The sequence below is a fragment of the Chiloscyllium punctatum genome, chromosome 21, assembly GCF_047496795.1.
Source record: "Chiloscyllium punctatum isolate Juve2018m chromosome 21, sChiPun1.3, whole genome shotgun sequence".
Lineage (NCBI taxonomy): Eukaryota > Metazoa > Chordata > Chondrichthyes > Orectolobiformes > Hemiscylliidae > Chiloscyllium > Chiloscyllium punctatum.
The window spans coordinates 17303909-17328915 of record NC_092759.1 but is presented as its reverse complement, the minus strand read 5'-3'; the positions used below and the strand labels follow the sequence as shown (position 1 = coordinate 17328915).

The following is a 25007-nucleotide window of genomic DNA, read 5'->3' as shown; positions in this document are numbered from 1 at the left end:
ACCAATTTAATATTCTGCAAATGAAATCAAAGTCAAGAAGGAGAGCAATCAAAAATCTAACCTGAGTGGATTTTTTGAAAATTAAAATTACAATGGAAGCAAATTTAAAACAGTTGTAAACAACTTATTCTTCAAATTCTTGACAGAAATTTGCCCAGAGACTCAAACTGCATTTAAAAAAGTCATGGATGGACCTGACAGTAAAAGGAGAGATTTCCAATAAATCAGTTAATTTTTATTTAAAATGACAATTCCGAGGTATAATAACATGGAAGCTTTCATTGAGGATTCTGCAGTCCTAATGGACTGATTTAAACACAATTTTAGAAAAACATTTAGTTACTCAAACACTTTTTCAGTCTGAAGTGCAATGAATTGCTATTTTTTGAATAGAGGTTTACCACAAAATTATATTTGCAAGATCAGGAATTTATTTCATGAGTTAAGTGAGGACTTCCAACTACAAACCCTCTTACATAATTATAAGGGAGTACTTCAAAATATAAACTGCTCTGTATAATTATTATTTTTAATTTACTGTGATTTGGTAGAATATAGTTTCCAAGAATATGCAAGGCATTGAAGAAAATTGGTCAAATGGCTGCATTAACTCGGGAGCAAAATAAAAATGGAGTTTTCTATCCCATTCCAAATTCAACATTCCTGTGAAGCAATTTTTTTAAATTGACTCAATAAAAGATTACATGACAGGTTGCTGGAAGTCTGGGTTAAGAAACAGAGGAGGGGTGTTAATATCTGGTGGTACAGACATCAAGAGTGTGGAGCAAGCTTAATGAACTGGTTGTTTTTTCTTACTGCCAGATGATCATAACTGGGGAAAAGTCCATTGTAAATGGTTGTATTGAGGCCTGCTTTTGGTATACAGGCAGTGTCCCTAACCCTGGAATGGGAGGCCTGGGTTCAAGTCCCACCTGCTCCAGGAGGTGTGTATGAACATTTCTGAAATGGCTGATTAGAAAATAAAAGCTTGAAAAAGCAGTAAAACTGGATTTCATTAGTAACGTTCTGAAGAAATTGAGAGGTAATTTAATCAATGATTAAAAGGGTGGGCTTGTCTTAATTAAGACTTTTCGTATTCATAAATCATTTCAATTTACATCATGCCACAGATCACACAACAAACCAACCATACAAAAGTGGATGCCTGATGATTCTAGATATTTTGGAATGTGCCATATTTCTGATAAAGGAATTTTCACTTGGCACTTGAAGCAATGTATTAGGGTACCAACTCAGTGAGCAGGCTATTCTGGATTGTTTATGCCTACTCCTGGTCCCTACATTCTTATTAACTTACATTCAACTTTGAAGATAACAAATGCAGGTACTTCAACATCATTGAGTGCCAATTAGTATTGCCACTATCAAATGACCCACACAGTAAGTTTTCAATCTCAAATCATATATTTTTAGGTGATGTAAAACAAGATTAGACGAGAGGCTCGGAGACCTAGGGATAGGATAGGACAAAATCAGCGAAAGCATGAAGTAAACCAATCCATTATTATGCACCACCTAAATGAGAAACTTAAAGGTCCAAGAAGCCTGATTTGCTCACTCACTTGGTGAAATAATAAGACACTTTGCTAAGAGATATTTGTGAATGTGAAACACAAAAATTCAAAATACACTTGATATTTACTCCTGTTAACTGAGTTGAGTTAACTGAAATTTAACGATTAAATGCTATCCTTTCCAAATATTTAATAGAAATACATGACTTTGAAATCTCCAGGTGTAATAAAACTCCATGTTTTGGCAAAAGAACCATCTCCAAAGTATTTTGATGCATATGGATTTGTGCATTCAATGCGGATATCAAGGCCACCTCGTCAAAAATCTTTATTCCTAACACCAATCGCCTGACAGAAGCCTCCAAATCACTCATGTATTCAATCAGTCGGGGAACAAATTTCATGTACTGACAGGTGGCACGGTGGCTCAGTGGTTAGCACTGCTGCCTCACGGCACCAGGGTCCCAGATTCAATTCCAGCCTCGGGCGACTGTCTGTCTGTGTGGAGTTTGCACATGTCTGCGTGGTTTTCCTCCCACAGTCCAAAGATGTGCAGGCCAGGTGAATTGGCTATGTTAAATTGCCCGGTGTTAGGTGCATTAGTCAGAGGGAAATGGGTCTGGGTGGCTTGCTCTTCGGAGGATCGGTGTGGACTTGTTGGGTCAAAGGGCCTGTTTCCACACTGTAGGGAATCTAATCTAATCTAATATTGTGGAGAAAACATATAGAATGATTACTTCGTGTACACAAATAAGGCTCAAGGTCATACTATAATCAAACCATAAATGATAAAGCTTCACAAACCTGTGTATGATGAATGGAAGCATCTTTTATTACAAATGAATTAAGGCCAATATGCCAGTGAACTACTGAGGGAATAGTTAGAAGTACCATCTTTCAGATGAGACATTAAATGAAGATCCCATCTGCTCTCTGATTATAATGTAAAATACTGCACCACAGCACCATGAAGAAAGGTGGAGTAACCTGAACAATAGTTGTCACTTGACCAACACCATCACAACAAATAACCTGATCATCACATCATTTTTCATGGGAGCTTGTTTGTGCACTAAATAGCTACTGTGAATCCTCTAGTACATCAATGACCACACTTCATAAGTATGTCATTTACAGTAAAGTGCTCTGGGATATCCAACTGCCATGCAAAGCAATAGAAATGCAAGTCTTTCTTCTTCTGCCCTTCTCCATGAAAATTTAAAACAGCCTGTAATATTCTTGCTTCTATCAAATACAGATCCATACATTTATGCTTACCAGTACCTGCAAATTATATCTTCCAGTTACCCAAGTCTTCAAGGCCCCATCAGATACAATGATAGGCAAAAAAAGTTTCACAAGAATGAGTTCTTCACAAAGCAAGGCTAATCAATGGAATTGGTTTTCTTTTTAAGTGCCCTTAATTAGACTTTGAAATTTTCATGGACATTATCTTTATAATAACCCTATGGAGCTTGCCAGTAAATCTCCCAAGCAATCAGTAAACCATGTTGCATATTCACAAATCCTATTTTAAATTGATCTCACATATTTCCGAATCATAGATTTTTCAGAGAAAGTATAAGTAATAGAAAAAGGCCTTTTTCTTTACAGCAATAAGCTAAATGGAGTTAATATTTCTTCACAAATATGATTTACATAACAAATGCATTGTATAACTTTTAAAACACTAAATTGGTTTTGTTGGCAAATACTGCCCACTTGAAATAACTACATTAAGTATGAGAATCAGTAAAATTTCACTATGGAAAGCACAGAAGAAACAACTTACATTCTCATTATTGCTACTGCAAAAACGTCCTGTAAAGTGAGTAAATGTTTATTCCTATAGCTTTTGAGCATTTTAGGATGATCTTACCAGAATATTCCCCAATTATATGGAAGATTCACTAAGTTCCCCACCTTAACTCTCAGCAATCATCCCCAAATCAGTTTCCAGATCTAACCACAGGATGTTAATAGGCTGGGTTTCGTTGTTTTTGTTTTCTCTGCCTTCATGGTGTTTCAGGGGGTTTCTTTCCAAGAATCAAAATACTAGAAAATAGTTAAGAATAATCTTCAAAGTTGTAATTTTCTAAAATAATTAAACAGCACTGATCACTACATGTGGAGACATGTTTATTCAAAATAAACAGAAATCCTCAACGGGACCGACTCCCCATCTTGCAATGCGCCTGGCTGCCCCCTTACAGCTGAAACCATGAGTAGGTGGCGAAGGGAGTTCCCCCCTGGCTGTCTTGCTCATGTTGAAGGACTGGAAAAGAAGGAAGTGATACATACACATATATTCACATCCATACATTCTCACCAACATTCCCTGTAGACTGTGCAGCTGCTGGCAAACCTATACACAGTTGGTCATCTCTGTTATATGAATTATGGCTCCATTGAAACATACCACGCAAGAAGGAAAAAATTAGAGGGAACATTGAGGTACACAATGCTGCTGCAATATTTAAATAGAGGCAAGTGATGAACAATGCAAGGCAAGCAATGGAAACGAGTGAATTGTTGTCTTCAGAATTTCAGCAAAACTAAATCAGCGAGGGGGTTTTGACCAAAATAGATTAGTGGCTAATGATAAAATCTTAGTGCTAGGTTCTATATGCAGAATGAGTTTATTTATAAATTCAAAACAAAAAAAAGTTGTTCAAAACAGTTGAGATCTGAGTAATGTGGTGATAACTAGCATTGAGATAAGTAATTTTTATTGGTTTTGATAATACAGAAACAAATTCTGGGTGCATTTCAATGTTCAATTTTACGAAATTTTGCCTGAAAAAAGCTACAAACTGATTTGTTAAGAGAAGAATGATTGCACCAATTCTCCAGCAGCACAAAAAGGTACAAGATATTGATTTTCTCCAGAATACAATCGAGCATATACTTTTAGGATGTAGAACGAGACTTTTTTGTTTTAAGTTTGTCAAATGTTACAAGCTGAACAAAACTACGAGTGCTCACAGGCAGTAAACAGGCTTTGGTTGGTTAAGATTTGTGAACCACAGAATTCAAAAACAAATGAACATCGATATAATTGCTCAGTTGAGCCATAAGTATTACACCAGGTTTAGAAACCAAAGCAGTGAGTACAAATAACGTATTTATCTCTTTAAAAGGAATAATTTTGACCTATTTTAATGAAACATTAACATAAGGGAACAGGATAAGATGCCATGACAAGGGAGAAAAATATTGTACTCTAAAGATGATCCAGTTTTGACAATGATTACAAAACAGCATCAACTGTCAATTGCAAATATGGGTGAAGGTGTAGACAAATAATTCACTTATTTAATAAACTGCAGACAAGAGAAAGATAGAATGGACCCACCTGCAAGTCAAACAGTAAGGTCCTGCAAAGCACTAGGAGAAAGAGAAAAACAGCTGTTACTTTTCAGTCATTGTGTTACCTAAAATCAATTTGAAATATCAATTAAAATCAAGAATTAAGGTTAAAACGAACTTTAAGCACCACACAAATTGAAAATCAAATTCGGCCACAATTATACTTTTCCACCTATCAAAACAAAATAGACTAAGAGCAACAAAGAAATTTAGTGTAATTATTTATCAACATTTATCAAGCAGACAATTTTTCGACTTGAAATAAATTGAACCAATGTGAAAAATACCCCAATAGTGAAACAGAAAAATCGGACGAGGGTCACTTTCAGGATTAAAATCAATTCTTTAAAAAAAAACTTACAAATTAACAAATAACGGCTAAGTAAAGCAATGTCCTAATCTCGTGCATTAACAGGGTAGAGCTAGAGGTCTGCTGAACCTGGCAGATCTGCTGGTTTAGACAAAATGGCGGTTCAGCAAATGTCTGCCTTATCATAAGTCACTTTATGCATCCAATAGTCCAGCCAAAAATATAACCTCGAAACACCTCTAAAAGAACTTTAAGTGACTACTTGCTAGGCGACTGCATTATTTAGCTGTTTTAAAATTACTAGTTAAGAATAAATACAGAAAAAAGCTTCAAAACTAGTTTCCATTGGTAAAAATCGAAAATAATAAGTTGGGGAAAAGCAAAAAAATTATTCTCTTGAAAACGATCAATATGTATTAATGCAGGTACTATAGATGAAATTATTTGTTAAAAAACAACCCTACACCACAAGTCTACTGGCTAGAATGTAGTATTTAAGGGATTGCCACGCCCTGACAAAATTCTGCAATTTTTAGCTCATTTCCAACCTTAAACAACTATTCAAAAAAAGCGATATCTATTTATTGGTTTCAAACTTTTCTTTTCCATGCATATATCAAAACTCTATTCCTATTCGATTTTTGCTTTACACCAGGCAACTCTCAATTTTGCTCCTTAAAAAAGGCTCTACATTCTAGGTATATTAATGTTATGCTTCTAACAGAATTTAGAAATGCATCAAAACCGTATATTAATTTTAATTTAATTCAACGAAAATTTAACATGTTTTTTTCAAAAACAGGTTTTTTTTCAGAAGTCTTCTCAAATAAGATACTGCAATAAAAAGTAAATTTTCTTCCTTCTAATACTTTTTTTTAATTAATCTGTTAAAATAAACCCCCTATGAATTATTCTGATTATTTTCGGAAAAAAAAATCTTGAAACGTCAGCAGCAATGGAGCTAGTGAGTTGCATCAGGCTGCACAGTAAGGGTGCAAAAACAGTGAGGATCCGAAAAAGCTTGAAATATCATCAATTATTGAAAAAATACGCTTCTTTTCGTACAGATAATCTACTTTATAGATCAAAAATCATAAACATGGCAAAAAGAAATTATTTTTGAACCCGAAAATAGCCTTTCTCCCCCTTCTTAAACCCTGATGCGGATGGCCCTGAGCATGCACTGTGACCACTACCAAAAGACTCTGATATAAAAAACAACTCACTCTGCCTGTAACCTCGTCGAACTCCAACATTTCAAAGCCAAAAATCATTGAAAAGCATTTTCCCCACCTCGGAAAAGTCTACCTGGCAAATTCGAACCCTTTTTTGTTCCTGATTCGCCCCCCAGAAACCTTCCTACCTAAAATCCTTAGCTCAACCTCTGAGCAATTGTAAAGGGTGAAAAAAAAGACTGCTCAGTTCCCCCTGCGCAACTTTCTACACTCAAATTGCACATTTTCTAGGGCAAGGAAAAATCTGAAAAAAATTCAGTGTAAGCCTCTATGCCTAAGGAAAACATGTGCAAAGTCTCAAGTCTGGGAGATTTGTTGTTGAAGAATAAAAAATTTGTATTTGCATGTATTAAAATTGCGCCAAAGCTAACGTCTCTGACTGCCTTGTAACCTTGCCAAGTGGCTGCTATCCTGGTTAGTACAGTAAACTGCCGACCTAGATTTTCTTCCTCTGTAGCTCCTTGGCACAGGGTCAATTTTTAAACATCTGCTTTCTTTTTTCTCACCATATTTAGAAAATATAGCAATCAAATGCTTACTTCAATGATTTTGTTTTAATTTTTCTGATTTCTCACCACCCCCCCCCCCCCCAAAATGGTGTTAAAATAAGCAGTGGCACCATGCTGCTTGGTGAATCTGCTGCTGCCAATGCAAAACTACATTTTTTTGAATCAAGGGGAGACAGAGGAGGCTGAATGCACATCCTCCCCTCTTTCACCCAAAGATTGAAAAACAAAGCAACACAACACAAAACTACCAGAAGGTGTCGAACATCAAGGAATATATGAAAGGTCAAAGAGAAACACTGATCTTTCTTTACAATCATAAAATCATGCATTACGATGAAATGTAATGGAACTTGTTCATTTTAAAACTCTCCTATACAAAAAACTCTGCATTGACTTCCACATACCCATTCAACTTTCTCAGAAATATAGTTGAGAACATAGTCAGGCAACTTCACATTCAACCAAACACAAACAGTCCAAGGTCTTAAACTGTGTAATTGTGAACCATTCTATGATTCTATGGTAACCGTTAGATAGTAATGGTCACCACCAGCCTACTTCTCAGCAAACGAAGCTAACACATGAAACATATGCTGCCATCATTTTCTAAAGCAAAAGACTGCTACATTTCCAAGGCTAAGTCCATTGTTATCAGTTTTGGATAGATGTGCTGCAGTAATTCTTGGCAAGATGCAATCTCATCTCAAAAGTTAACTTTCTTTTAAATGAAGTTTATATGATCAAAGCTCACCTAGCTTAGAAAGCCTTCTTAAAAAACAGATTTATATTTTCTCAACTCTATTTTGAAATAATCATTCTACAAATACAGTCACTGACTCAACTGAAAGTGGAGAGCAAATGACCTATTCTGAAACTTCAGTATCAGTCGATAATCATCAAGGCTTAAATATGGCAATTTGATCTCCAATTTCTCCACTCTATTTTCCTCAATATCCCCTCGCCTCCTTCCAATGCATCATGACTAAAATTAGAAGATTGCCTTTTTGTCCAGATTTCTGCTCTATCAATCGAAGATACTTTCTGTACAATGGAATGCAATGCAAAGTTGTCGATTGAAGTTTCTTTATTTCTTTAATAATTATAAACTAGTTTCAGTTAAATCTGTCCTATACCTAATCAACAAATCTTAGCCATTAACTTTGCTACCATTCCCTCCAAACCTTCACAACAAGCCCTGAAGTTCTGAATGGCATTTCCTACATATCCAATGCAGTCTAAAATATCAGGTCACAATTACTGTATGCTCTATTTACCTTGTATGATAATCTAAATGCAACAGGAATTGACTACTCAAGATAGATGCAAAATGAAAAGGCTGATTATGGAGACATAAAATTGACTAGAGTGGAGGCCTGTTTTCTGGGCACCCTGCCTTACTTGAAGAACTTGCTGCAGAATGATTAACTTGCAACTAGTTGTCAAAGTAGGTCTTTCAGCTAAACAGTCATTGCATTACTACATGGTTACTTGGGGATAGCTATCTTAAAAATAGAAAGAAAAGTCTGTTAATGTTGCTCAGAGAAACTATTCAACATTTATTCCAGTTATTCTTCAACTTTCCTCCTCTGAAAGGAGCCTTGCTCAAAAATGCATATTCCCACCCTGACCTTGTGCAACCAGTACAATAAAATTTGTTGGTTACTAAAATCAAATTGCATTCAAGAGAGACTGGGTGCTTAACTATGACCAAATCAATTATTCAACTAAGGCTACCATTTTCTTTTTCGGGCAGTATTTTTGAGAATGATCGGCTTTAGAAACAAACATTCACTCAACCAGTAATGTTATGGAGTCATAGAGATGTGCAGCACAGAAACATACCCTTCGGTCCAATTCCTCCATACCCACCAGAAATTAACTCAGTCCTATTTGCCAGCAGCTGGCCCATATCGCTCTGAACCCTTCCTATTCATACAACATTAAAAGGCATCTGGATGGGTGTAATTGTACCAGCCTCCACCAGTTCTACCGGCAGCTCATTCCAAACACGCACCACCCTCGGCATGAAAAAGTTACCCATCAGGTCCCTCTTAAATCTTTATCCTCTCACCCTAAATCTATACCCTCCAGTTCTGGACTCCCCCATTCTAAGGAAAAGATCTTGTCTAATTACCCTATCCATGCCCCTCATGATTTTATAAACCTCGATAAAGATCACTCCCTCAGCCTCCAACACTCCAGGGAAAAATAGCCCCAGCCTATTCAGCCTTTCCCTATAGCTGAAACCCTCCAAGCCTGGTGAGTTATTTATAAAATGATTTCCACTGGATAAATTCAATTAGACAATTAAGTTTGACAAACCTGATACACTTTGAGGATTTTGTTAATATGGATACAGTGCATTTGAATTTTCAGAATACTTTTTGTTAAATTTCCACACAGGAAGTTAGTAAACAAAAAGCTCATGTAATTGTGTTTTTTTTTAAATATAAATCATTATCAATGATTTGGATGTGGAAACCAATTATAATTCAAATTTAGAAAAGGAGACAAAACATGTTTAGAGGTGGATGCAAAGAGGTTTTAAGGCCACTTAGACATGCTGAACATGCAAGAGCAAGTGAAATGTAATTTTGATATATGAAATGTTATCCACTTATGTAGGAGCAATGAAGATACATGGTATTTCTCAAACAGTGAAAGATTGGAAAATGTAGATCTTCAAAGAGCCCTAGATGTCCTCATTTATAAGTCAGTAAAAGCCAGCAAACGTGCAGAAAGTAATTCTGAAGGCAAACCTTTTTTTAAAACAAACTTTATCGCATGTGGATTGAGTACAGGAGCAAAATCATCTTGGTTCATTGAAAGGAACACTGGTGAGACGCCACCTGGAATATTATGTGCCGTTCTAGACCCTTGCCTAAAGGAAAGATATACTCATCACAGAGGGAACGCAGATGTTTGACAAACCGATTCCTGAGATGGTGAATCTATTCTGTGTGGAGAATGGGATTGTATCTTCTGCAGTCTGATCTCAGAAACTTACAAAATTTGTAAAGGGTCAGATAATAGTTATCGTAGTATGTATGTTTTCCCTGGATGTGGGATTTCGAACCGGGGACAGTGTCTCAAAATGAAAGTCGAGTGTGGGGTGTTGGAAAAGCACAGCAGCTCAGGCAGTACCTAAGGAGCAGGAGAATCGATGTTTCGGGCAAGAGCCCTTCATCAGGAATGCAGCTTGAGAGTCAAGGGTGATGGAGAGATACATGGTGGGGGTGGGGAGGGGGGGGAACTAGCTGACAATGCTATTCCCCTGTTCCTTGGATACTGCCTGATCTGCTGTGCTTTTCCAGCACCATACTCTCGACTCCGATCTCAGCATCTGCAGTCCTCACTTTCTCCTAGTCTCAAAATGAATGAAAGGCAAGCCATTTAGAACTGAGACAAAGCGGAGCTTCTTCACACAAGTGGTGGTGGTGAATCTTTGAAATTCTCAACCCCAGAGAGCTGTGGAAACACAGTCATTAAGTTCCTCTCAATACAGAGATTGATTACCTCTAGTTACTAATGACATCAAAAAGTAAAGACATTGGGTAGGAATATTGCATGGAGACGTTGACTAAGCTCGGACTTTTCTCTCTGGAGAGAAGGAGGAAGAGAGGTGACCTGATTGAGGTATACAAGGTAATGGGAGGTATGGATAGAGTCGATAGCCAGAGACTATTCCCCAGGGCTGGACTGACTGGCACGAGGGTTCATAGTTTTAAGATATTAAGAGGAAGGCATAGAGGAGGCAGAGAGTTGTAAATGCATGGAACGCGTTGCTAGAGGTAGTGGTGGTAGCAGAGTCATTAGGGACATTTAAGCGACTGCTGGACATGCACATGGACAGAGTGAATTGAGGGGAGCGTAGGTTAGGTTATTTTATTATAGATTAGGATTAATCCTCGACGCAACATTGTGGGCGAATAGGCCTGTACTGCGCTGTACTTTTCTATGTTCTATATTCTATGGAAGAACAGCCAGGATATCAAAGAGCAGAGTAAGTTTGATGGGCTGAATAGTATACTCCTGCTCTTATATTGGATAAAGTGCAGATCAATGTTATTTTCTTTGGTTATTCCTTAGAAATACTTCGAACTTGCCTTGGAAAATTTCCAGAAAGGTATAACCTGGTGGAAGACACCAAATTTAACTTGCCATTCCTTTTACCAGTGGTTTTTAAAGCTCTTGTTTGACCCAAGAACATTTTTCAAAAATATAAAAATGAAGTGCAAGTTTGTACTGGAAAATTAGCACACTCTTTTACAAGAAGAACACATTAAAAGATTTCTGTTGAGCTTGCCTGGAAGTCACAATAAGTGGGGGTGGGGGGAGGGTGGACAATGTGAGAATTCTTTTTAGTGATAAAACACTTTTAGGAGTGGAAATATAAAAGTCTCTAGGTTTCTGCAGAAAGGCTTTGTAAACCAACAAGTTGATGTTTGATCTACAAAGAACGTTTGTAGACAATAGACAATAGATGCAGGAGTAGGCCATTCTGCCCTTCGAGCCTGCACCGCCATTCAATATGATCATGGCTGATCATTCCTAATCAGTAGCATGCAAACAAATAAAAAACCAAGCAACACACTGAAGCTGTCAAATTTCAATCCATGAGCAGTGGCCTGCCATCTCCAGCATTACCACATTTTCAATGTGGCAAGCGGAATGTCATATTAGTCAGATTCCGTAAAGGAATCATTCACATCAACACAATTTGGAAGGCCTGTCCACACTCAATCTCTCTAAATAAAGATGGATGCCATTTGGATACAGAACTGGCTCAAAAGGTAGAAGACACAGGGTGGTGGTGGAAGGTTGTTTTTCAGACTGGAGGCCTGTGACAAGTGGAGTGCCACAAGGATCGGTGCTGGGTCTTCTACTTTGTCATTTATATAAATGATTTGGATGCGAGCATAACAGGTATAGTTAGTAAGTTTGCAGATGACACCAAAATTGGAGGTGTAGTGGACAGCGAAGAGGGTTACCTCAGATTACCACAGGATCAGGACCGGATGGGCCAATGGGCTGAGAAGTGGCAGATGGAGTTTAATTCAAATAAATGCAAGGTGCTGCATTTTGGGAAAGCAAATCTTAGCAGGACTTATACACTTAATGGTGAGGTCCTAGGGAGTGTTGCTGAACAAAAAGACCTTGGAGTGCAAGTTCATAGTTCCTTGAAAGTGGAGTCGCAGATAGATAGGATATTAAAGGCAGTGTTTGGTATGCTTTCCTTTATTGGTCAGAGTATTGAGTATAGGAGTTGGGAGATTATGTTGAGGCTGTACAGGACATTGGTTAAGCCACTGTTGGAACTTTGCGTGCAATTCTGGTCTCCTTCCTATTGGAAAGATGTTGTAAAACTTGAAAGGGTTCAGAAAAGATTTACAAGGATGTTGCCAGGGTTGGAGGATTTGAGCGAGAGGGAGAGGCTGAACAGGCTGGGGCTGTTTTTCCTGGAGGGGAGACTGAGAGGTGACCTTATAGAGGTTTACAAAATTATGAGGGGCATGGATAGAACAAATAGACAAAGTCTTTTCCCTGTGGTCGGGGAGTCCAGAACTAGAGGGCGTAGGTTTAGGGTGAGGGGAGAAAGATATAAAAGGGACCTAAGGGACAACTTTTTAACGCAAAGAGTGGTACATTTATGGAATGAGCTGCCAGAGAAATTGGTGGAGTCTGGTACAATTGCAGCATTTAAAAGGCATTTAGATGGGTATATGAATAGGAAGGGTTTGGAGGGCCAGGTGCTGGCAAGTAGGACTAGATTGGGTTGGGATATCTGGTCAGCATGGACGGGTTGGACGGAAGGGTACGTTTCCATGCTGTACATCTCTATGACACGAAATAAGGGGCAACTACATGATCTCAGCATTCAGATGGACAACAGGAAGGAAAGGAAGGATTAAAGACGATGTGTTTAAAGTATAGTTAGATTAGATTAGAAGATTAGATTCCCTACAGCATGGAAACAGGCCCTTTGACCCAACAAGTCCACACCGACCCTCCAAAGAGTAACACACCCAGACCCATTCCCCTACCCTATATTTACCTTGACTAATGCACCTGACACAATGGACCATTTGGCATGGTCAATTCACCTGACCTGCACATCTTTGGACTGTGGGAGGAAACCGGATCGCCCAGAAGAAACCCAAGCAAACACTGGGACAATGTGCAGACACCACACAGTCGCCCAAGGCCGGAATCAAACCCGGATCCCTGGTGCTAAGAGGAAGCAGTGCTAACCACTGAGCCACCATGCCATCAGTTCTGCTATAATGCGGTATGTAGGTTCTCGTGCAATCCTATGTTATAAGAAAATCACACAATAGTAGCACCATTTAAACTAATGGGAATCACATTATAACTAATAATACGTTTTAAAAGTTCATCCTATAGAAACAGTGTCCCCAGCTCTTCAAACACGTTATTACAGAATGACCTGTATATCATCTACTTTGGATTGTGTCACGAAATAAAATCCCAATACAATCCTAGTCATATCACACATTGCGTCACTGTTGCTTGGCAGGTTGAACCCTATTCAAGGTAGATTGTCCACTTTTCAAATTAAAGTATAAAAAATACCACATTCCAATCACTGTAAATGGGAAAAGTGTTGAAAAGGAATGTTTAAAATTCATGAATTATAAATAGATACAGGCTGGGCTATGTTTCAAAGGAATGACAAACTAAGGTTGAAATGACATTGAAGTCAAAATTGTTGAAGCAAAAACTGAAGTATATCTCCTATAATTTCATTTCAACCTCCTTCCTCTCCTATCCACACCTCCAAAAAAATCTTTAGTTCTTCATAAAATGTAAAAATAATTCTACACCTCTACCCGAAATAGCAAGTGAATGACGGATTGTAAAATTTCATTTACACAACTAAATGATAGGTTTACAGATTTCACATTGTTAGGAATATATCTCAGTTCATCAGCTAAGCAAAGTGGAATGCCTCATTACAAAATCTCTGAGTTTTGCCTACTAGCTATCCCTCCATCCATTTCACTCATGATTGCAGACCTGTGAAGAATAGCATTGCATATATTGGATTCTCTTGAGGGTAAAGTATCACAAAAGTGGACTTCAGAAATTAATTTCAATCAAGAATTACAATGCAACATTCAATGTTTTTAGGATTCCTACATTATACATTTGAGTGTTGGTGCCATAAAGGTCTGCCAGAATATAACATTTCCAAGGTGGGACAAAAATTGCTTCCTTTTCACAGGCACGATATCAACTTGCTTCAATTTCAAAATTATAAAATTATTCCAGGTCTTTAAATTCAATTCTTAAACTAAAATAAAAATATAGAATTCAAACAATAACAAATGAAATGTGAAAACTTATGGTTGAAATTGAATGCATAAAGTCACCTGATATTTAAAAACAATCCACAATGTAGAATCGCTTTCTTGAATTTACATTCTGTAAAAGAAACTATCAAGCACTCCAACCTGGTTCAGGTGGTGTTCTCATAAGAGGTGCAGAAACATCAGTCACTGTGACAATCATGATTACTCAAAGGCCAATTTGCTGAAGACCCTCTGGCTGCAGGTTTCAGGAATTTGTTGGCTTTTTCAAATGGATTTTGTCAAATCATGCCATTATCCATGTGCTGCACTGTTGTTTTACAAGACCAAATGATTCCCAACACTATCAAGTAGGGTTGCAAGTTTAATCATCCATCAAGGTAAGAACAAGTGAAAAGTTTTCTATGTCATAAAATTATATCAGTAAGATCATGAAAGAGGTTTGTAAAAAAAAAATCTAAATGACTCCATAAAGAAACAAATGAGATGATTTTAGATCAACCCACAGAGAAAGACAGTCAGTGAAGCAAATCTCAAAATGGGTCAGAGAAAACATTATTTCAAAATCAAAATTTAACTTCAAATAGCTTAAAATCACCTGCAGTCAGTAATCTCTTTAAAAGATGTATTGTATACTGCACTACTGCCAGATTTCCAAAACCTTGCAACTTGTCGCAAGCCAAATTGTAAAGCTGCAGGAATTCATCAAAGCAAAAGAGTATACCGCCCCAGAAGGTTTTGAACTTACTAAAGTTACCAAACATTTGAAGAAAAGGTGTTTAACGTGTCGACTCCAAATGTAGTTATCAATTTGACAATAATGACAACATAAAAGAAATAATTAACTTGTTTAAAAGTAAATGATTTGGCTGATGTCTGAATTAAAGATTCAGGTGATATGTCAGTTGAAGCAATTGCAAGTCCAGAGTTCAGAGCATGACAAACCGCTAATTATCAAAGAATACAAGTAGCTACCATTTTTTGAACATGACAGCTCGTTATTCAGCAACCAGAAATGAGCTCAAAATGGATAAAATAGTCAAAGAACAACACAACACAGGAACAGTCCCAATGGCCCTCCAAATCTGTGCAGACACATTTTGCCCTTTCATACTAAAACTGTCTTCACTTACAGGATCGTAACCCTCTATTGCCTTCCTATTCAAGTATTCATTCAGATGTTTCTTAAAATGCTACTATTGTATCTGCTTCCATCACCACCTCTGGCATCCCATTCCAGACACTCACCACCATGCGACAGAAAAGCTTGCCTTGAACTCCATACCTTGCAACTGTGTCCCCCTAGTAATTGACACCTCCAGGTAAAAACAAGGACTGCAGATGCTGGAAAACAGAGTCTAGATTAGAGTGGTGCTGGAAAAGCACAGCAGGTCAGGCAGCATCTGAGGAGCAGGAAAATCCACCCTGTGGAAAAGGTCTAATAACTTTTCACTCTATCCATGCCATTCACAATCTTATAAACTTCTATCAGATCGCCCCTCAACCTTCTGCATTCCAGTGACAATAAACCCAGTCTAATAAATTCTGGATTAGTGGTGCTGGAAGAGCACAGCAGTTCAGGCAGTATCCAAGGAGCTTCGAAATCGACGTTTCGGGCAAAAGTCCTTCATCAGGAATAAAGGCAGTGAGCCTGAAGCGTGGAGAGAGAAGCTAGAGGAGGGTGGGGGTGGGGAGAGAGTAGCAGAGAGTACAATTATGAAGCCTTTCTTCGTAGCTAAATTTCTCCATACCAAGCAACATTCTGGTAAACCTTTTCTGTGCTTGCTTCAAAGCATCCATATCCTTCTAAGTAGTGTGGTGACCAGAACTGGACACAATATTCCAAGTGTGGCCTAACTAAAGTTAGGACAAGGATGATTAGCAACAAGAACAGAACCCCTGGTGCTCACCTTCCACCCCACCAACCTCGGGAAACATCGCATCACCTCCGCCATTTCTGCCACCTACAAACAGACCCAACCACCAGGGATATAGTCCCTCCCCGACAAATCTGCCCCCCACCCCAACCACAGCCTCCACCCCCCTCCACCACAGCTCCCCCCCCCCACCACCACCGACCTCCCCAACCACCCTCCATTCCTAGCACCTTCCCCTGCCACTGCAAGTGGTACAAAACCTGCAACCACACCTCCTCCCTTATATCTGTCCAAGGGCCCAAAGGATCCTTCCACATCCGACAGATTTATCTGTACTTGCGCACACACACACTATTCTGTCCATTGCTCCTGATGTGGTCTCAACATTGGGGAGACAGGACGCCAACTTGCAGAATATTTCAGAGAATATCTCTGGGACACATGCACTAAAGAACCCCACCACCCAGTATATAAGAAAGAAGATTGGTTCCTTTAAGGACAAAGAAGGAAATCTGTGTGGGGACAGAAGATGCAAGTGAGGAACAAAACTTATACTTTGTGTCAGTGCTCACCAAAGAGAAGGAATTGGTGGAGCATGATCTCAGGAAGGGAGTGTCAAATTTCTAAGCCAAGTTGCTGTTAAAAAGGAAGAGGTATTGGGCATCTTAAAAAGTATTAAGGTAGATAAATCCCCTGATCCAGATGAGATCTATCTCAGAGTATTGAGGGAGGCAAGAGAACAAATTGCTGGAGCATTGACAGACATCTTTGTATTCTGTTTGGCCACAGATGAGGTCCCAGAGGACAGGAGACTAGCCAATGTTATCCCATTGTTTAAGAAGGGTAACAGGATAATCCAGGAAAGTATAGATCTGTGACCCTCATGTTGATGGTAGGGAAATTATTAGAAAAGATTCTCTGGGACAAGATCCATATGCATTTAGAAACAAATTGATTTATCAGCATTAGACAACATGGTTTTGTGCGGGAAGGTCATGTCTCATTAACTTGATCGAGTTTTTTTTTAAAGGAGTTGAAGATGATTGAGGAAAAATCGTTTGATGCTGTCTACACGGACTTCAGTAAAGCCTTTGACAAGGTCCCTCATGGCAAATTGGTACACAAGGTGAAATCACATGGTATCGGGGTGAGCTGGCAAGATCAATGCAGAACTGGCATAGTCATTGGAGACAGAGGGTAGCGGTGGAAGTATGCTTTTCAGAATGGAGTGTTGTGACTAGCAGTGTTCCACAGGGATCAGTGCTGGGACCTCTGCTGTTCATGGTCTATATAAATGATTTGGGGGAAAATGTAACTGGTCTAATTAGTAAGTTTGTGGATGATACAAAGATTGGTGGAGTTGTGAATAGTGAGGTGCGTTGTTAGAGCAGATACAGCAGGATATAGATCAGTTAGAGGCATGGGCAGAAAAATGGCAGATGGAGTTTAATCTGGGCAAATGAGAGGTGATGCATTTTGGAAGATCAAGTGGAAATTATAGCATGAATGGCAGAACCCTTGGGCGCTTTGATATGCAGGGGGATCTGGGTCCACAGATCACTGAAGGTGGCACTACAGGTAGTTAAGGTAGTAAAAGAAAAACAGTCTATGGCATGCTTGCTTCATTGGAAAGGGCATTGAGTACAAGGATAGAGAAGCAATGCTGCAGCTTTACAGAATGGAGGTGGGGGGGGGGGGGGGGGGGAAGAGAGAGAGAGAGATGAGGCTGGGGGCAAGGTAGCTTGAAATGCAATAAGTAGTGAAGGAAGGGGTAAAGGTGATAGGTCAGACAGGAGGATGGAGCCGAGAGGTGGGAAGGAAGAGGGACAGGTAGGACAGTTCAAGAGGCCCATGCAGAGTTGGGAGGTTGGATGTGGGATAAGGTGGGGGAAAGTGAAATGAGGAAACTGGTGAAATTCACATTGATCTAGTGTGGTTAGAGGGTCCCAAGGCGGAACAGGAGGCGTTTTTCCTCCAGATGTCAGGTGGTTAGGGTTTGGTGGTGGAAGGGGACCAGGACTTGCATGTCCTTGGCAGAGTGGGAGGGGGAGTTGGTGTTCGGCTACTGGGTGGTAGGGTTCTTTTGTGCATGTGTCCCAAAGATGTCCTCTGAAATATTCCACAAGTTGGTGTCCTGTCTCCCCAGTGTTGAGACCACATCAGGAGCAATGGACAGAATAGTGTGCGTGTGCAAGTACAGATAAATCTCCATCGGACGTAGAAGGATCCTTTGGGCCCTTGGACAGATATAAGGGAGGTGGTATGGGTGCAGGTTTTGTACTTCTTGCAGTGGTAGGGGAAGGTGCTGGGAGTGGAGGGTGGATTGGGGGGGATTTGTCGGGGAAGGACTATATCCCTGGTGGTTGGGTCTGTTTGTAGGTGGCAGAAATGGCGGAGGTGATGCGATGTTTCCCGAGGTTGGTGGGGTGGAAGGTGAGCACCAGGGGTTCCTTGTTGCTGATCATCCTTGTCCTAACTTTAGTTAGGCCACACTTGGAATATTGTGTCCAGTTTTGGTCACCACACTATTAGAAGGATATGGATGCTTTGAAGCAAGCACAGAAAAGGTTTACCAGAATGTTGCCTGGTATGGAAAAATTTAGCTACAAAGGAAGGCTTCATTAGATTGGGTTTGTTTTCACTGGAACACAGAAGGTTGAGGGGGGACCTGATAGAAGTTTATCCATGCGAATGGCATGGATAGGGTGAAAAGTTATTAGGCTTTTAAAAATACGGTGGCACAGTCGTTAGCACTGCTGCCTCACAGCACGAGAGACCCGGGTTGAATTCCTGTCTCGGGCAACTGTGTGGAGTTTGCATATTCTCCTCGTGTCTGCATGGGTTTCCTCCGGGTGCTCCGGTTTCCTCCCACAGTCCAAAGATGTGCAGGTTAGGTGAATTGGCCATGCTAAATTGCCCATAGTGTTCGGTGAAGGGGTAAATGTAGGGGAATGGGTCTGGGTGGGCTGCTCTTCGGAGGGTCGGTGTGGACTTGTTGGGCTGAAGGGTCTGTTTCCACACAGTAAGTAATCTAAAAAAAAAGCATTAGTTTGCTCCTTAACCCTGTTTGCTAATGACTTTTCATTACACCTTTTAGCCATAATTCCTTGTTTAGGTTCTTTCCTATTTTCCTTATATACTTCAAGTCTGTTGCCAACTCAGACCTTGCACAGACTTCCTTTTTCTTTTTGACCAAGGCCATAACATCCTGGGTCATCCAAGGTTTGCGTAACTTGCCATACTTGTCCTTCATTCTCACAGGAACATGCCACTCATGAACTCTTATCAACTGCCACATGTCTGATGTAGATTTACCCTCAAACAGCCACCTCCAATCAACATTCTCCAGTTCCTGCCTAATATTGTTGTAGTTATCCTTTCCCCCAATTTAACATCTTCACCCAAAGACTGCTATTATCCCTATCCACAAGTATCTTAAAACTCATGGTATCATGGTCACTACTCCCAAAACACTCCTCCACTGAAACTTCATTCATCTGTCCAGGCTCATTTCCCAAAACCAGGTCTAGTATAACACTTTCCCTGGCTGGACTGTTTACATAATGTGTCAAGAATCCCTCCTGAATGGTCCTTACAAATTCTGCCCCATTCAAGCCCTGAGCATAAAGTGAGCCCCAATCAATAAAGGGGAAATTAAAATCACCAACCACAACAACTCTTTTTGCATCTTTCCAAAATCTGTCTCCATATACTATCCTGTCTCCTGCTGGCTGTTGGGAGGAGTGCAGTAGATTGACCCCCAGAATTGTGATTTCACCTTTCCTATTCCAGAGTTCTACCCATATTGCCTCATTGCATGAGTCCTCTGATGGATTCTCCCTCAGTACAACTGAGAGCTATTTCTTTACCAGTAATGCAACTTCCCCCATCCTTTTTACCTTCCTTTCGATCAAACCTCAAACATCTAAATCCTGGAATATTCAGCAATCAGCCCTGACCCTCTTTCAGCCAACGCTTCATAATCACAATAATGTCATAATTCCAAGTCCTAACCAAAGTTCTGAAGTTCATCTTCCTTACCTATTATACTTCCCACTTAGAAATACATGCATTGCAGATCACCTCCTAATGTTTCCTAAGGCATTCTGCAAAAGAAGTTAAACCATTCAATCAAGTGAAATGTGAAAGGTGAGAATAAACAGTTTGGTTTTCATTAGGTTAATGTTGTTTCTGAATTTTGCATAGAACTGAACTTTAAAATCTGGTGGAATTTGCCCCTCATATCCTCTGACAACACCCCTCCCCACCGCCACCGACCTCCACACCTCTTCTGCACCCTCTCTAAAGCCCCCACATCCTTCCTGTAACGTGGCAACCAGAGTTGAATGCAATATTCTAAATGCAGCCTAACCAAAGTTTTGTAAGGTGCAACATGTTATCCTGAGTCTCGTACTCAATTCCTCAATCAATAAAGGCAATCGTGCCATATGCCTTCTTTATCATCCTATCTCCTTATGTAGCCATTTTCAGGAAACTATGGATCTGAACCCCAAGAGCCCTCTGTACATCAAAACTAAAAATCACAACACCAGGTTGTAGTTCAACAGGTTTATTTGGAGGTACAATGGTACGCTGCTCCTTTGTAAGGGAGCTAGTGGAACAGGATCATTGGACACAGAATTTATAGTAAAAGATCAAAGTGCCCTACAACTGATGCAATGTATTGAACAAATGTAGACTGTTGTAAAGCCTTTAATCAATTAGAATGGGGATGCATGTTTCGATTGATTAATATGTACATCTCAACTTCGTTCAAGTATTAGTTTTATGATAACTTAACGTTTTTAAAAAAGGTAACGTCTCAGCTCAGACAATATATTAAAGATAGGAGGCTAGAGTCAGTCTATATCCCAACCTTGAGTCAGTCTAATTCTATTTCCAAAGTAGGAATTCATAAAATGTCACATGGACTGACTTGCCTATAGTTTGCATGGTTTTTGAACAAAATAGAAAGAATCTGCAAATACAAACATGCAAATTCACCTCAGACTTGTACGTGTTTTGGGGGGGGGGGGGGGGGGGGGGGGGGGGGGGAGGACACACACAGACAGACAGAGAGAAAGAAAGAAAGAATAATAATAGTGCCCACATGAGTGTGACAGACTACATGCCTGCAAGACAGTATGAGCGTGATTATGCACATGTTTGAGAGGGGTGTGGGTGTGCGTCTATGCATGCTTGTGTGCAGGGTGGAGTCGTGTCACCTACAGTGTGACATGAATCCAAGATCCCAATTGAGCCATTCTCATGGGTACCGAGCTTGGCTATCAGCCTCTGTTCAGTGACTCTGCATTGTTGTGTATCCTGAAGTCCACCTTGAAGGACGGTCAGCTGAAGATCCAAGGCTGAAGGTTCCCTGACAGACAGACTCTAACCTCACACCTTTAATGCACTGTCTGAGCAGAGATGTCATTGTTAAAAAAAATAAAACCTTAAGTTATCTCAAGACTGCGACTTGAAAGAAGTTCTGGGATTTACATATTAATCAATCGAAACCTGCATCCCCATTCTAAGCGATTAAAGACTTAACAGCAATCTAGGTTAGTTTAATACATTGCATTAGTTGTATGACACTGATCTTTTGCTATAAATTCTGTGCCCTATGTACCTGCCCCACTAACTATCTGATGAAGGAGCAGAGCTCCGAAAACTTGTTCTTTCAAATAAACCTGTTGGATTATCACCTGGTATTGAGAGATTTTTAAACCTTTTCCACCCCAGCCCAACATTAGCACCTCCACATCAATGATGTTCAGGGTCCTGCCATTAACAGTATACTTTTCCCTAGCATTTGATCTCCCAACTTGCAGCACCTCACACTTAGCTGGATTAAACTCCATCTGCCATATCTGCAACTGATCTATATCGCACTAGATCCTTTGATAATCTTCTACACTATCTGCAACTCCATCAATTTGAGTGATGGCTGCAAACTTTCTAACCCATCTATCCACGTTTTCATCCAAGTGATTTATATATATATCTCAAATAGAGATCCCAGTATGGATCCCTGCAGAACACAATTAGTCGTGGACCTCCAGCCAGAAGAACTCACTTCCATTCTACCTTTTGTCCAAGCGACAGTCACTGTGGATCCCATGTATCTTAAACCTCTGGTTGAGCGTACAGTGAGAGACTTGTCGAAAACCTTACTAAAAATCATGTAGTCAACATCCAGTGCTCTACCCTCATTGATCCCCTTTGTCACCATTTGAGATGTGGAGAAATTCTTCAAAGGACAGCAAATCTTTGGAATTCTCTACACTGGAGGGCTGAGAAATATCAATCATTCAGTATATTTAAGGGAAATTGAAAAAAATTTATATACTAATAATAGCCATGGGATGAGGAAAGCATGGAAAAGTTACATAAAAGTTTAAAATTAGCCATGATTATCCGAATAGCAAAGTTGGCTCAATGGACTGAATACCATCAGACACCTGGAGGAAGAACGCCTCATCTTCCGTCTCGGAACACTTCAACCCCAGGGCATCAATGTGGACTTCAACAGCTTCCTCATTTCTCCTTCCCCCACTTCATCCTAGTTTCAAACTTCCAGCTCAGCACTGTCCCCTTGACTTGTCCGACCTGCCTAGCTCCTTTTCCACCTATCCACTCCACCCTCCCCTCCCTGACCTATCACCTTCATCTCTTCCCCCACTCACCCATTGTACTCTATGCTACTCTCTCCTCTCTCCCCACCCCCACCCCCCTCTAGCTTATCTCTCCACGCTTCAGGCTCACTGCCTTTATTCCTGATGAAGGGCTTTTGCCCGAAACGTCGATTTCGCTGCTCGTTGGATGCTGCCTGAACTGCTGTGCTCTTCCAGCACCACTAATCCAGAATTTGGTTTCCAGCATCTGCAGTTATTGTTTTTACCTCCTTGAATATCTAAAGAACATAACTGCTAGATTGAATCTGCCAGAAAGCAGAGAGGGTACAAGTGGAAAACAACTTATTTGATCTCATTCTCATCAATTTACCTTTCACAAATGCCTATTCATTACAGTACCAGAAGAGGTGGCCACGATAATTTCCAACATGTGGCATGGCACTACGACTGTGATCATTGGGACAGATGGCGAACAGATCCAGCAACTCAAAACTGGGCATTCATGACCACCTGATTGGTATTCTACCACAATCTGTAATCCCATGGCCTGGCCTTTCCCTATTGTCACCAAGCTAAATGGTCAACCGTGACACAATTAAGGGTACTGGAAGGCATGCCGAAAAATGTGCACATCAACCCAGTGATGCTATAGCAGACTACTTGAATGCCATACAGTGGAAGCAGGAGGCAATAGCCAAGTTAAGCTATTCCACAATCAAGAAATCATACTCAAACTTTATAGCCTTGCCTCTTCCAGTCACGAATGCTGGTGGACAATTAAACAACTAAAGGGCAAAATATCTCCTAAAATATCACCATCCTCGACAATGAGGAAACCAAGCACATCACTACAAAAGACAAAGCTGAAACACTTGCACCCATCTTCAGCCAGTAGTGCCAAGTGGACGATCCATCTCAGCCTCCTCCTGAGAACCCAAGCATCATAGATGCCAGTCTTCAACCTAATGGATTCACATGTGATATCACGAAACAGATGAAGTCACTGGTTAAGGGCCTAACAACAATCCAACAACAGCACTGCACATCACTACTCTAATATAAAAAAAGCATCCCTTGCCAAGCTGTTCCAGTACATCTACATTTCCAAATGAATGACAATAGGGAAAGTTGTTCAACAAAAAGGCAACATTTGATACGGGAGGATAACATGGAGCCCTAACGAAACCGGAGTTATTGGGAATGGAGGGGAAAAATCTGCAGGATAATTATGTCAGGTCTGAGATATCATTTTCGATGCTCTAATGTCCTCAGCTCAACCATCCTCAGCTGCTTTATGAAGGGCCCATCTTTCATTGAGAGATTAGAAATTGGGATGTTTACTGACTTTCAGTGCCACTCAACTCCGCAGATACGGAATCAGGCTGCATCCATATGCAAAATCTGAACCAGATCTAGGTTTGGGTTGACAAGGAACACTGGCCACACAAGTGCCAGGCAATGACCATCGCCAACAAGAGCAAATTTAACTATTGTCCCTTGATGTTGAATAGCATTATCATTGCTGAAACACCCACTATCAGCAACTTGAGGGATATCATTGACCAGAAACTGAATTGTACCAGCCATATAAATACTGTGACTATAAGAGTAGACAAGAAGCTAGGAATGCTGCAGCAAATAACACACTTCCTGCCTCCCAAAGCCAGCACACCATCTAAAAGGCAGAGGTCAAGCGTGTGTTGTAATACTATCCACTTGCGTGAATGGGATCAGCTGCAAACACTCAAGAAGCTTGACAGCATCAGGACAAAGTAGTCTATCCAATGTCTTCAACGTTCTCTCCTTCTACTACTGATGCAAAGCGGCAGCAGCGTATACCATCTACAAAATGTATTGCTGTAACTTAACAAGGCTCCTTCAACAGCCCTTCCATACCCACAGCCTCTACCATTTAGAAGAACAAGGGCCACAGATAAGTGGGAGTCCCACAATGGGCAGCACGGTGGTTAGCACTGCTGCCTCAGAGCGCCAGAGACCTGGGTTCAATTCCCGCCTCAGGCGACTGACTGTGTGGAGTTTACATATTCTCCCCGTGTCTGCGTGGGTTTCCTCCGGGTGCTTCGGTTTCCTCCCAAAGTCCAAAAATGTGCAGGTTAGGTGAATTGGCCGTGCTAAATTGCCCGTAGTGTTAGGAGCAGGAGTAAAACGTAGGGAAATGGGTCTGGATGGGTTGCACTTCGACGGG

At 40.2% G+C, this 25007-nt stretch overlaps 1 long non-coding RNA gene across 1 annotated transcript in view; it reads right to left on the bottom strand.

The window, feature by feature from the left end:
• Window positions 1–3716: 3716 nt before the first annotated feature.
• The window catches only part of LOC140492609 (uncharacterized), a 77445-nt gene continuing 56154 nt past the window's right edge, over window positions 3717–25007 (bottom strand). The window contains exons 4-5 of the long non-coding RNA XR_011963586.1: window positions 4891–4922; window positions 3717–3810 (exon numbers count right to left, since the gene is read on the bottom strand). This is a non-coding gene — a long non-coding RNA (uncharacterized lncRNA). The remainder of the gene's footprint in view (window positions 3811–4890; window positions 4923–25007) is intronic.